Below are 12,568 nucleotides of genomic sequence, written 5' to 3'. Positions count from 1 at the left end.
TTGGAATAAATCGATGAATGTGAACTTCATTTCATTTTGTCATTTGTTTCTTCGTCAGTTTCATTAGGTGACTTTAATAACACTTAAAAATCAAATATCCCCTACTTTTTTTGAATAGTATATTATAAAACAAAATTCTTGTCTAGTAAGGTAAATGATCTTTTATCTTATTTAGGAAAAATACTTTTAATGCAAGTTTTTTTTAGACATATGTGCTATCTGTGTTTCCCAAGTAAGGTCTTGGTCAATTTGAATTCCAAGCATCTTGCGGTATTAACCCTCTCAGTGTTCTCATCGTGAAGTAATAAAGTTAGGTTTTTCTGATTTCGTTTGTATTTTTATGAAATTAGCATTGATTTTGTTTTCGAAGGATTGTTTACCATCCCATTGTTTTCACACCATTTAGGAACCAAATAGATATCATGTTGAAAATTATTGGTGATCGATAAAATATCTTTGTGTGAACAATGCAGGGTACTTTCATCAGCAAAAAAACCTAGCTGATTTGATTCAATATTGAGTGGGAGATCAATTTTAAAAATAAGGAATAGGGGAGGACCCAGGATAGACCCTTGTGGAACCCCGCATTTGACTGTAGTAATTGAGGAGGTAATGGCTCTAAACCCACTTTTTGATTCCGTGAGTCAATATTTCATTCATTCAAAATTTTTGAATTTTTATCAAATCGATAAAGATGTAGTTTTTCGAAAATAAGCTTGGGATCAATGAGATCAAATGCTTTGCTAAAACCAAGATACACAATGCCACTCATCGCACCATTATCGATAGCCTACGTAACACTGATAATGTTATTCTCAACTCCTGTTATGAAGTTATAATTTTAAATAATGACAGTTGGATGAAATATATTTATTAAAACTAAATTAGATAGAATTGGTCTTGGATATATATTGCTTTTAAAAGAAGTTAATATTACGTTCCATATTATATAACGCCTAAGAAAATATGGAAAAATTCAAATCGTCCGCCAAAGGTATAATTTATCAACATTTAAATAATAACTTTACGCTGCAGAGCTATTAAAAAATAAGCGTAAATCTATCTTCCTTAAAACTGTTAGCAAATTCCGAATTTCCGCGCATAATTTAAATGTAGAAGCAGGCCGAGACAATAAAAAAAGAACGTAGTGAAAGAAAATGCACACTTTGTGACCTGAACGATATAGAAGACGAATTTCATTTTATTTTAAGCTGCCCTTGTTATATTGAATTGCGTCACCATACCTTTTACGAAAACCTAGTATATTTAAATTAATTCAATTATTAAGTACAACTTCAACATCTGAAATACGGAACCTGGCCAAATTTCCCATTTCTGCAAATAAGAAAAGAACCACTCTATTAAATAATAATTAAACTTGTCACATTACCTGACCTAACTAGAATGTAGCTCCCCCTTCCCCCTTGATTTGACTGTTACATGATGGACATTACTATGGTAATAATCTAGCCTATTTCCCCCGTTTTAAACTAAACTAAAGGATGATTTTATGAAGTTTATAATATTTACTGATTCTTCCCCTCTTTTTTAAATTTTTGTATCCTATTTAGGCTAACAATGTAATATAATTTATGTACACCCATCCCCATACTATTTGTCTGTTGTATTTAATTGCTATGTATATAATGTTTGTATGTAACTATAATGTTTGTGTATATATGTTATCTGATGCGTTAGTAGACTTAAAAAAATAAAGAATTGATCAAGCCAATTATCTGTCATTCGGATTAATGCAGTAGCACATGAATGATTTGATCTAAATCTAGAATGGTCCGCATAAAGAACATTGAATGTTTCCAAATAATATTGAATTTGAGTGCTTGAGTGCCTTTCGAATATTTTTGAAATTGTGGGGAGAATTGAGTCTGGCCTATAATTGTTCGGGTCATCTTTAGATCCCTTCTTATATATAGGAATAATTTTAGCAATTTTAAGGGCACCGGGAACATGTTTTGAGAAATACAAAGATTAATGATATATGTCAAACTGCTACAAATTCTATACGCAGCCAATATTAAAATTTTGGGCCCAATACCATCACACCCAAATGGCTTTGTTACTATTTAAACTCAATAAATGTTTTAATACCTCTGTGGTAGTAATACAGTATATAGAAAAGTTGTTATTTGGGGAATCTTATCAGTTACGTAATCTGATATCTTTTGTTTGATCAAATTTGTTTCAAATTATCCGCCTTGATAATTGTGCTATTGTTATCGACCAATCCCATAAATCGTTAATTGAAAAGGTAGTTGGAAAGGGAAGTAAATCTCATCGAACAAAGATAAGGAGTAAGCCTAAATGAGATAAGTCGAAATTATTCTGAATGCGTATGTATTAACAACAAATTATATAAAATTATATTAATGAAGACCGGACGTTTATGTAGGTTCAAGTGTTTTACTGAGAATCGTTTGTTCGCGGAGTTTTACGTCCACGTGATATCGTAGACAAGTTATTACGAATCAAGTATAAGTTCAATAATAATAAACATAACAGAATGAAATATTTCAGACAAAGAACAAATAGTAATAATAATAACAAAAGTAAAGGCAGTAGATGACACCTATAAAAAGGTTATACCAAGTATTCAAATGGATTTGAAGAATTTTTAAAACATTGTGTAGGGGTAGTAATTAATTGATGTAATCCCTGCATATTGATTATGTTTTCCCATCGTAATCTAAATCTATATTACCATTAAACGTAATCCTTGGCAAGAATCATGTAAGAATAGTGTCAGTATATCGGCCTCCTTCAACACGTGTTGTGGATTTCCTGACAGAATTTACTGAACTACTCAATAATCTGAATACTGGACCTGGACATTTACTAATTCTTGGAGATTTCAATCTTCATGTTGATAAAGCCAATGATTCGAACATGAAGAAATTTTTAATATTGTTAGACGCATTTAGTTTAGTTTAAACATATTTTATTACTTGAAAGTAAACGGATCGGACAAAAGTTACTAAAACTTACAAAAGGGTCTTCTCCAATAAAATATAATTGTTATAGGTGGTCAGTGAAACAAAGTCAATAAATGTACATATCAGATACTAATAAACAATAAATTAACAAAACAAGCATATTTACACAAGTTCAGTGTATTTAAAATATGGACCAGGGAGAATACCTCGGTATAACATACCTTACAACAGCGAAATATACGAAAGCGTGTAAGGTTTATTTGGCGAGGTTCAAATATTAAATCAATTTCTATTTAAATGAAAAACTGTTTGGCGGGCGGTAGCATGTTTATCCATTCTATAAATACGTCATGATTTGAAACGCTCTGTGTTTTCTATGTTTTTTTGTACTTGCTTAACTAAATACATATTCTGATTTGACGTTAATTCCGGGTCACCCGAAAGCAGTGTCGTCAGATTAAGGTTACAATAGTTTTTTAATTGATCAAATAATATACTCCTTTGCCCATCATACAAAGGACAATGATGGAAGTAGTGTTGCGTATCTTCCGTTTCATGGCCACAGTGACATTTTTGATCATTTACAAGGTTAGATTTATAAAGATGTGATTTTAATGCGTTACAGCCGTGACGGAGTCTTGTATGCAAGATATTAAGTTCCCTGTTACATGTTAATAGATAATTAGGTGGAGGTTTCGGTTGATCAAATTTAGTTATTTTTGATCTGAATACTGCTCTATTAGGGTCAGCTTTTGTTGACGAATCTAACGAATTCCAGGCGCGAATTATGCTTAGGAAAAACGATTTTTCAACCCATGACGTTCGACAACGTGACGTCAATAGATCGTTGGTATTTCGTAATGAATATGGTGTGTTATTGTTTCTATATTTTGTAAGATATTTGTAAGAAACACAGGACAATTATTGTTGTATATATCGTAAAAAAGTATCAGTTTCTGCCTGAGACGTCTGGTTGTCAGTTTGTTCTATACTAGCAAACTTGGGTAAACCCATAACTATACGAGCAGCTTCTTACTGAATTTTTTCTATACGAATACTATCATTTTTAGTGCAGTTATCCCAGACCGGACTAGCATATGCTTTATATATTTTGTCTAACGTGTTTTGTTCCAATTTGTACTTAAGTTTTTTTGAAATGTTTAATTGCTTTCCTGCAGTATTGCAAATTCTATCAATATGGTTGGTCCATTTTAAATATTGCGACAAAGTAATGCCTAGGTGTTTCTGGTACGGGACAATATCCAGTTCAATTTCCCCCTAATTTGAGGGAGGGCAGTTTCCTAAGCTTCTTCGGTGAAAATAGCAAGACATTTGTCTTATTCGGATTGAAATTTATCAGCCATTTTTGTGACCAAATGTTTAATCGGTAAAGATCATTATTGAGCGAATTTTCCAAGTCATCGATACTAGATTTAGTACAACCAATGGCTGTATCATCAGCAAATAACCTGGCAATGTTGTTCAGTACATCATAGATGTCGTTTATGAAAACAAGGAACAAGAACGGTCCCAACACGGATCCCTGTGGCACTCCAGAATTCAGGTTAATCTGATTTGAGTAAACATTTATGTCTATGGGTGTGCCATATTCTTGATTTCGTGATAACGTTGTTGATAATCAGATATCTGATCACTACAGTTTATTCTGCCATCTTTCGTTTCCTAAACCTGGACCAATAAAAAGGACAATAAGTTTCAGAAAAACAAAAAACATTCCTATTGATAAATTTAGAAGCGATATTAATAATTTATTACTTCTGAGTACCATTGCCACCAAGCCGGATGCCCACCAACAAGTGGATGTTTACAAAGACATTCTTCCGAAATACTGGAAAAACGTGCTCCACTGAAAACAAAAGAAATCATTATTCGGCCTAATAAACAATGGTACACTGACGAAATACGTGATCAAAAGGTTAAACGCAGGACAGCCTAGAAAACATGGAGAAAAACCAATCTGGAAATTCACAGACAAATTTACAATAAGGCTCGAACTACCACTAACAATGTAATTGAACTGGCTAAACGATCCTTCACTAAGGACTGTCTGATATCAAACAAACATAATCCACGTGAGGTCTACAAAATTACAAACAGTCTGCTAAAACCAAGAGAAGCAAAGGTTCTGCCATCTGTTCGAAATGATGCTAGCCTATCAGATCAATTTTCTGAATTTTTCCACGACAAATTCTCCACCATTCGACAGGGATTCGGTGTAAATAAACTAACAAACATATTCATTGAGAAGGTTGCACACTTGAGAACTTTTGTCTAGCAACAGAAGATGAGATACGGGGAAACAATTCAGAAATCAGCCTCAAAGTCATGTTCCCTCGATCCCCTGCCAACATGGATACTAAAGAAGTCCGAAGTGGAGTTAATTCCTGTGGTCACCAAAATCGTGATCAGGTCTTTAGCAGGCGCAGAAGTATGTGAAACGCTTAAAACAGCCCTTGTGACACCCCTCATTAAAAAATCAACACTTGATCCTAATGTGCTAAAAATATTACCGACATGTGTCGAATTTAGTTTTCATTTCGAAAATTATAGAAATCAGCGGCTGTCGGACAGGATACGCCCACATTTTGCAAGAAATGGATAGAGAACAAGCTAAAAACAAACGCGATCTTTTGTACAATCAGGGGCAATAATCCAGAAAGTCATGGCCAGAAATGTGCAAATATCAAGAGGGACTGTGATCTTAAGGATATAAAGATATGTTTTAAGTTTCATCAAAATCGGATAAAAATTGTGACCTCTAGAGGGTCCACAATTTGCGTACAAAGAGTGGCCATTTTGTCGGGCAGTTTCATTTCGATTTTCCCGAAATTCGAATTCAACCTTCATTATGGTGGAGTGGTGAATTATTTAAAATCGGAAAAAAATTGTGACCTCTAGAGAATCCGCAAACTAAAAATGCGATTTTTCGAACAATCAGGGGCCATAATCCAGGAAGTTAAGTTCGAGTATCCGCGATTATCAAAAGGAACCAAGATCTTAAGTGTGTAATGGTGATATATTCACACGTTTTCTTTTTTAAATCGGATAAAAATTGTGACCTCTACATGTATTTCAAGTTTCATCGAAACCTTGACTTACTAGATGTTTACACTATTTGCGTACGAGGGGCGGCCATTTTGTCCGCCAGTTTTTTCCTGATTTTCAACAAACATTACGGTGTAACGGTGATATATTCGAACGTTGTTTTTTTTTAAATCGGATCATAATTGTGACCTTTAGAGGGACCACAAGCTAAAAACGCGTTTCTCGTACAATCAGTGGCCATAATTCAGGAAGTGACGATCCGATATGCGCGAATATTGACAGGAACCTAGGTCCGTGGGTTATAAACTTACATGTCAAGTTTCATCACATAGGATCCAATTTGCGGCCTCTAGAGGGGTCCACAACTTTGATATACCAGATGTTTACATTATTTGCGTAGGAGGGGTGGCCATTTCGTCCGGCAGTTTTGGTCCCATTTTCATGAAATTCAAACTTAGACAAAATTACGATGTAACGGTGATATATTCGAACGTTTTATTTAAATCGGATAATAATTGTGACCCCTAGAGGGACCACAAGCTAAAAATGCGATTTTTCGTACAATCAGGGGCCATAATTCCGGAAATTACGATCCATTTCAAGTTTCATCATAATCAAATGAAAATATGGAAATCCAGATGGTCCACAACCCTGATACACAATATTTGGACACTATTTGCGAACGAGGGGCGGCCATTTTGTCCGTCAGTTTAGGTCCGATTTTTACGAAATTCGACCTCAACCATCCTTAGGGTGTAACGGTGACATATTCAAACGGTTTAATTGCGACCTCTATAGGGTCGTACAATCAGGGGCCATAATTCTGGAAGTGATGGTCCGATATGTGCGAATATCGAAAGGAACCGATTTCCGTGGGTTATAAACATACATTTCAAGTTTAAACCAAATCGGATAAAAATTTTGACCTCTACACTGTTCACAAGCTAAAAACGTGATTTTTCGTACAATCAGGGGCCATAATCCATGAAGTTACAGTCCGATACATGCCAATATCGAAAGGAACCGAGATCTTAGGATGATAAACCTATATTGAAATCATTGAAATCGGATAAAAATCATTTATGTGAAAACAATCTCAAAGACAAATTTCAATCAGCATACAAAAATCGGCACAGTACGGAATCCGCCTTACTTCGTGTTCCCAAGATATCGTATGCAGCTTGGGATCGGAAGAAACCGATGTCGCTAGTTTTATTGGACTTGTGTTCGGCATTTGATGCGACAAATCAATAAATCCTACTCGGGAGACTTGAAACTCGATATTCAGCTTGGGATCAGAAGAAACCGATGTCGCTAGTTTTATTGGACTTGTGTGCGGCATTTGATGCGACAGATCAATACATCCTACTCGGGAGACTTGAAACTCGATACGGTATATCCGGAGGCGCACTGAAGTGGTTTGAGTCCTATCTGAGAGGAAGACAGCAGAGTATTGTTATTGACGGATCTCAATCAATGCCTAAAGTTCTTGATTTTGGTGTTCCCCGGGGATCCGTATTGGGACCGGTTTTGTTCACAGCATACACTCCACTAATTGGAGATATCATCCGTGAGATGGGTCTTAATTACCACCCATAACTGGATTATACCCAGTTATATGTTGAACTTGATCATTCACCGGATACCACTACATCAGAACTTGAAGCATGCATTGAACGAATTAGAATCTGGATGCGCTGCAATTTTTTTAAATTGAACGATGACAAAACAGAAAATATAATCATTGGGAATAAAAAAGAACATTGACATCAACCATGTGACCATTGGAAGCACAGCAATAATCTTGGTGTGTCCTTTGACTCGTCCTTCGATATGAAAACCCATGTATCCACGCTGTGCAAAATGGCAAACTTTCGCCTGTACAGCATTGGCAAAATTCAACCCTATATATTGACCTTGATGCCAATAAAATGTTAATAAATGCCTTTGTTATGTCATCTTTAGATTATTGTAATTCATTAATGTATTTCTCTTTCTAAAACTCTTGTAAGTCAGCTACAGAAAATCCAGAATAAAGCAGCTCGAATTGTATCTCTCACCAAACCATCTGACCATATTACACCTGTTCTAAAACAGTTACATTGACTACCGGTTAATGAACGCATCATTTTCAAAATTAACACCATCACTTTCAACTGTTTAAAGGATCCTTTGGCACCATCCTATTTATCCGATTTGATTAAACAATATGTAACTTATCGTTCTTTACGTTCATCCCATAAAAACCAACTTGTATGTCCAGTACAGAAATCAAAATTTGGTGAGAGAGCTTTTGCGTACGCAATACCACAAAAATGGAACATATCGCCTCTATGGGTACAAAATAGTCCAAACTTGGCTATATTTAAACGACGTCCAAAACCCCTGTTTTTAACCAAGACTTTTGTACTATAATTTAAATGCTTCACTTACTGTTTGTATATTGTAGCTTCACTATTCCTTTGTAATCTTTTGTTTATTTGTATATATACATGTATGTTTTTTTATAATCACATCTACATTGTAAAGCGCCACATAGCAGCCAGACTGACTGAATGTTTAGCTCTATAGAAAACGATTATTACTATTATTATTATTTATTATTAGATAGACTACTGATGATTGTGGCGTAAATGTATAAAAAAGTCTTTGTTTACTTCGGACTTCGGGCACGCCCATGTGGATCCGAAAAAAAATAATACCTCGAGTTTCCGTTAAAAACAAACCTACTAAAACACTATTTTAATTTTTACTTCTGCACAATTAATCAGCATTCCAGGCATTATTATATACTATTCAAAAAAAGTAGGGGATATTTGATTTTGGGGGCATAATACTAAAATATGCAAATGACTACGAAAAAAGTCACTATAGAACCTAACAGAAGAAACATTTCCAGTTACATGTGACGCCCAAACGCACCAATAGCTACCGCATGGAATGCAGGTGATGCTTGGGATCATCATGGGGGTCCAACCCAAGATTTGCACGACTCTGACTTTGAATGTTACAGTCATTGTGGCATTGAATTCCAGGGTGGAAACATCAGTTTAATTGTTTTAGTGACCAGAAAACAAATTTTGATATGTGTCGGCTTACCCAAAATGAAAGGTTACGTGCCCTTGGCATGCTACAGATCGGCACAACACAGGCGGTTGTGGCGCGGACGATGAATGTTTCTCAGTCTGTCATAAGCAGGCTATGGTCCAGATACCGTGATACACAATCTGTACAGGACAGACCACGCTCAGGTCGACCAAGGGCGACAACTCAAGCCCAGGATCGATTTATCCGTACCTTGGCCTTGAGAAATCGTGTCATCACAGCAAATCAGATCAGCGCTCGTCTTCAAACAGACACTGGTGTGAGAGTGAGTGGCCAGACGATTCGGAATCGACTGCATAGGGGTCACCTTCGCGCCCGACGTCCTCGCGTGATCCCTTGTTTGAGAGATCATCACATTCAGGCAAGATGTCGTTGGTGTAGGGATCGTCAACACTGGGATAATCGACGCTGGAGCAATGTGATGTTTTCAGATGAGTCAAGGTTCACTGTTGATTTTTTGGACAGACGTAGGAGGGTGTGGCGTCGTCGAAACGAGCGCTTCCAAGACGTTAACGTCATCAGACATGATCGATTTGGGGGTGGTTCTGTTATGGTTCGGGGAGGCATCACTGTTGCTGGAAGAACGACTTTACATGTTGTTGCAGGGCGTGTTACAGGCCAGTACTACCGGGACAACATCTTGGCAGTCATGGCCGCCGTTTCATCTTCCAGGATGACAACGCAAGATGTCACAGGGCCAGGATCGTTACAGGTTACCTCCAACAACAGAACATCACCACATTACCTTGGCCAGCACTGAGTCCCGACCTCTCCCCCATCGAGCATGTCTGGGACATGCTTGGACAGAGGTTACGTCAACGTCAACAACGTCCTGCCAATGTCCAAGAACTTGCTGCTGCGTTGCAACAGGAATGGGACAATCTGGACCAAAATGACCTTAGACGTCTCATTAGGAGTATGCCACGTCGGATCAATGCTTGTTTGTCAAACAGAGGAGGATTTACCCGTTACTGACTTGGTTGTGATGCTGTGGTAACTTTGCTGTTTGACCCCGGGTATCATTTTACCCTTATAATGGTCAGTCTGTGCCTTACTTAGTCTAACGATCATTTGGAATAAATCGATGAATGTGAACTTCATTTCATTTTGTCATTTGTTTCTTCGTCAGTTTCATTAGGTGACTTTAATAACACTTAAAAATCAAATATCCCCTATATACCTGAACTTTATTTTCATAATTTTAAAATCCTTCATACATACGGGAATTTGGATTATTAAGCAGAGAAGCGAACCAAAGGGACTCGTTGCCTGTCATCTATATACTATTCATGGTTTAAATACACAGATAAATAAAACGAATACGGTCATATTACGAAATGGTTTCTAACATATTCAGTTGCGGCGAAATAGACGATCTTCTACAAGTCATTTTTCAAGTTTTTTGGCCCATAAAAGTGTCAATTATTATTGAATTTTCACCATGATGATGTCATTTATGGTATCATAAACCTAATTTAACTTTTTTCATTATCACCGGAAGTTATGTCATTTTGGCAGGCTAAAACTGTACTTTTAGTCCTAAAAAAAGAATATTTTATTAAGATGAGCTATATTCATTATTCGTTTAAAATTATTACATTTGATTCCAATGGACAAATAGACTGGATCAATACAATAGATGCCAATAAATTGTTTCTAACATCTTCCCTTGTTGAGAAATAACCAATTTTGTGAGGTTCACTTTTTAAGATTTTCCACCATTTAATTTCAGTTTATGGGTTCTAGGTTAATTATTTATTCCTTGATTTGAACAAAAGAAAGTTATGTTTGCTACATAGTGAAATTTCGCAACTTTTTTTTTCTACCGATAAAGATTTCTGTCGGCACCGGAAGTGATGTAATTTTGTCTAAAACTTTAATTTTTTTACGGATCGGAAGGTCTTTTCAAATCTGACAATCAAGATGAATGCTCCTACTAAAGGCTTAAAATATAACAATCAGTTATATTTTGGTTTTGTTTTTGTGCCATTTAGATATTAAAGTGAAAAAACCTGTAAAAATGAGCTAATGCATTCAGGCTTTTCATATTTTAAAATATTTCTTGTAACTTTCACAAACCTGTAGCATATTAGTTTGTAATATGATTAGTTGCCGGGAAACAGGCAATTTTGCATGAGTCACTTTTCACGTTATTTTGCATATAAAAGAATCAATAATTATTGAATTTTCATAAAAGCCAAACCAGTTGATGCTTAAAGCAAATATGCTTAATATCAAATTGATTACAATTTAAAATTGAGACAGGAAGTGACGGCATTTTGTCAATAATTGTGTTTTTTACCTTATAAAAATCAATATTTTTTCAATTGATATTCACTTGCTACGTTTTGAAAATGTTAACTTTAAGTTAAAATCAAAATATTAATTAAAACGGAACGGTCATATAGATATCCCAAAATGGTTTCTAGCTTGTTAGTTACGGAAAAATAGACGATTCTGCAAGTCACTTTTCGGGCTTTTTGGTCCGTAAAGTGTCAATTGTTATTCGATTTTCACAACATTTTAACCATGTGATGCTTCATGTCCGCTACGCTTTCATGAAACTAATTCAACATTTTCATTATCAGCGATAGTAATGTCATTTTGCCAAAAACTGTATTTAGCCTCCAAAACAAATATATTTTTTGAAGTGAGTGATAATCAATATTCGTTTAAAATTATGAATCAATACAAAAATGTAGGTATTAAAAATAGTTTCTAACATCTTCCCTTGACCAAGTTTGTCAGGATCATAATTTTTGCTTTTTAATAAGGTTTTATAAAGGGTTAATTCTGTTCAATTTACATACTTTGTTGATAACGGAAGTGACGTCATCGTGTCGAGTCTTCGTTTGCTGCATTTTCTTTATGACATGTGTAACAAATGGTAACAAATGTATAAATGAAACTGATATTGCTGAATTTATTTTTATTCCACGTCCATTGTATAACACGTGTGCAATGCTCACAGAAGTTAAAGGGTAAAGCGGTACCTGTGAAACCCGTCATAACTGCATCGCAGTTCTAGTATTGTGTTGCTATGATTATAAACGGAATATTTAGACCTAACCGCCTTTCGATTGTTTCCTAAGGGAGAAAACTCTTCTAAATTTCCATCTTGATTATTTGAGGTCACGTTTAACATTTTATATTAGTTTGATAAGAAAGTCAAAATGACCAGGATGGTTAATTTGGCGAGAACGTGAAAATGACCAGGATGGTTAATTTGTTGAAAACGTCAAAATGACCAGGAAAGTTTGATGAGAACGTTAAATATTTATTATTGAAATGTAAAATCAAAAATCAGATTTTTCTACATTGTTTCAATGGACAATAATTTTAATTTCAGTGATTGTTTGAAATGGTATAAAATTCAACAATAATGGGGTTTAACGTCCTACTTTTCTACACCAATCGAACTAATAAAGGTGGCAAGGAAAAACCAA

The sequence above is a fragment of the Patella vulgata genome, chromosome 6 (genome assembly GCF_932274485.2).
Source record: "Patella vulgata chromosome 6, xgPatVulg1.2, whole genome shotgun sequence".
NCBI classification, from domain to species: domain Eukaryota; kingdom Metazoa; phylum Mollusca; class Gastropoda; family Patellidae; genus Patella; species Patella vulgata.
Note: the sequence above shows the minus strand (reverse complement) of the source record.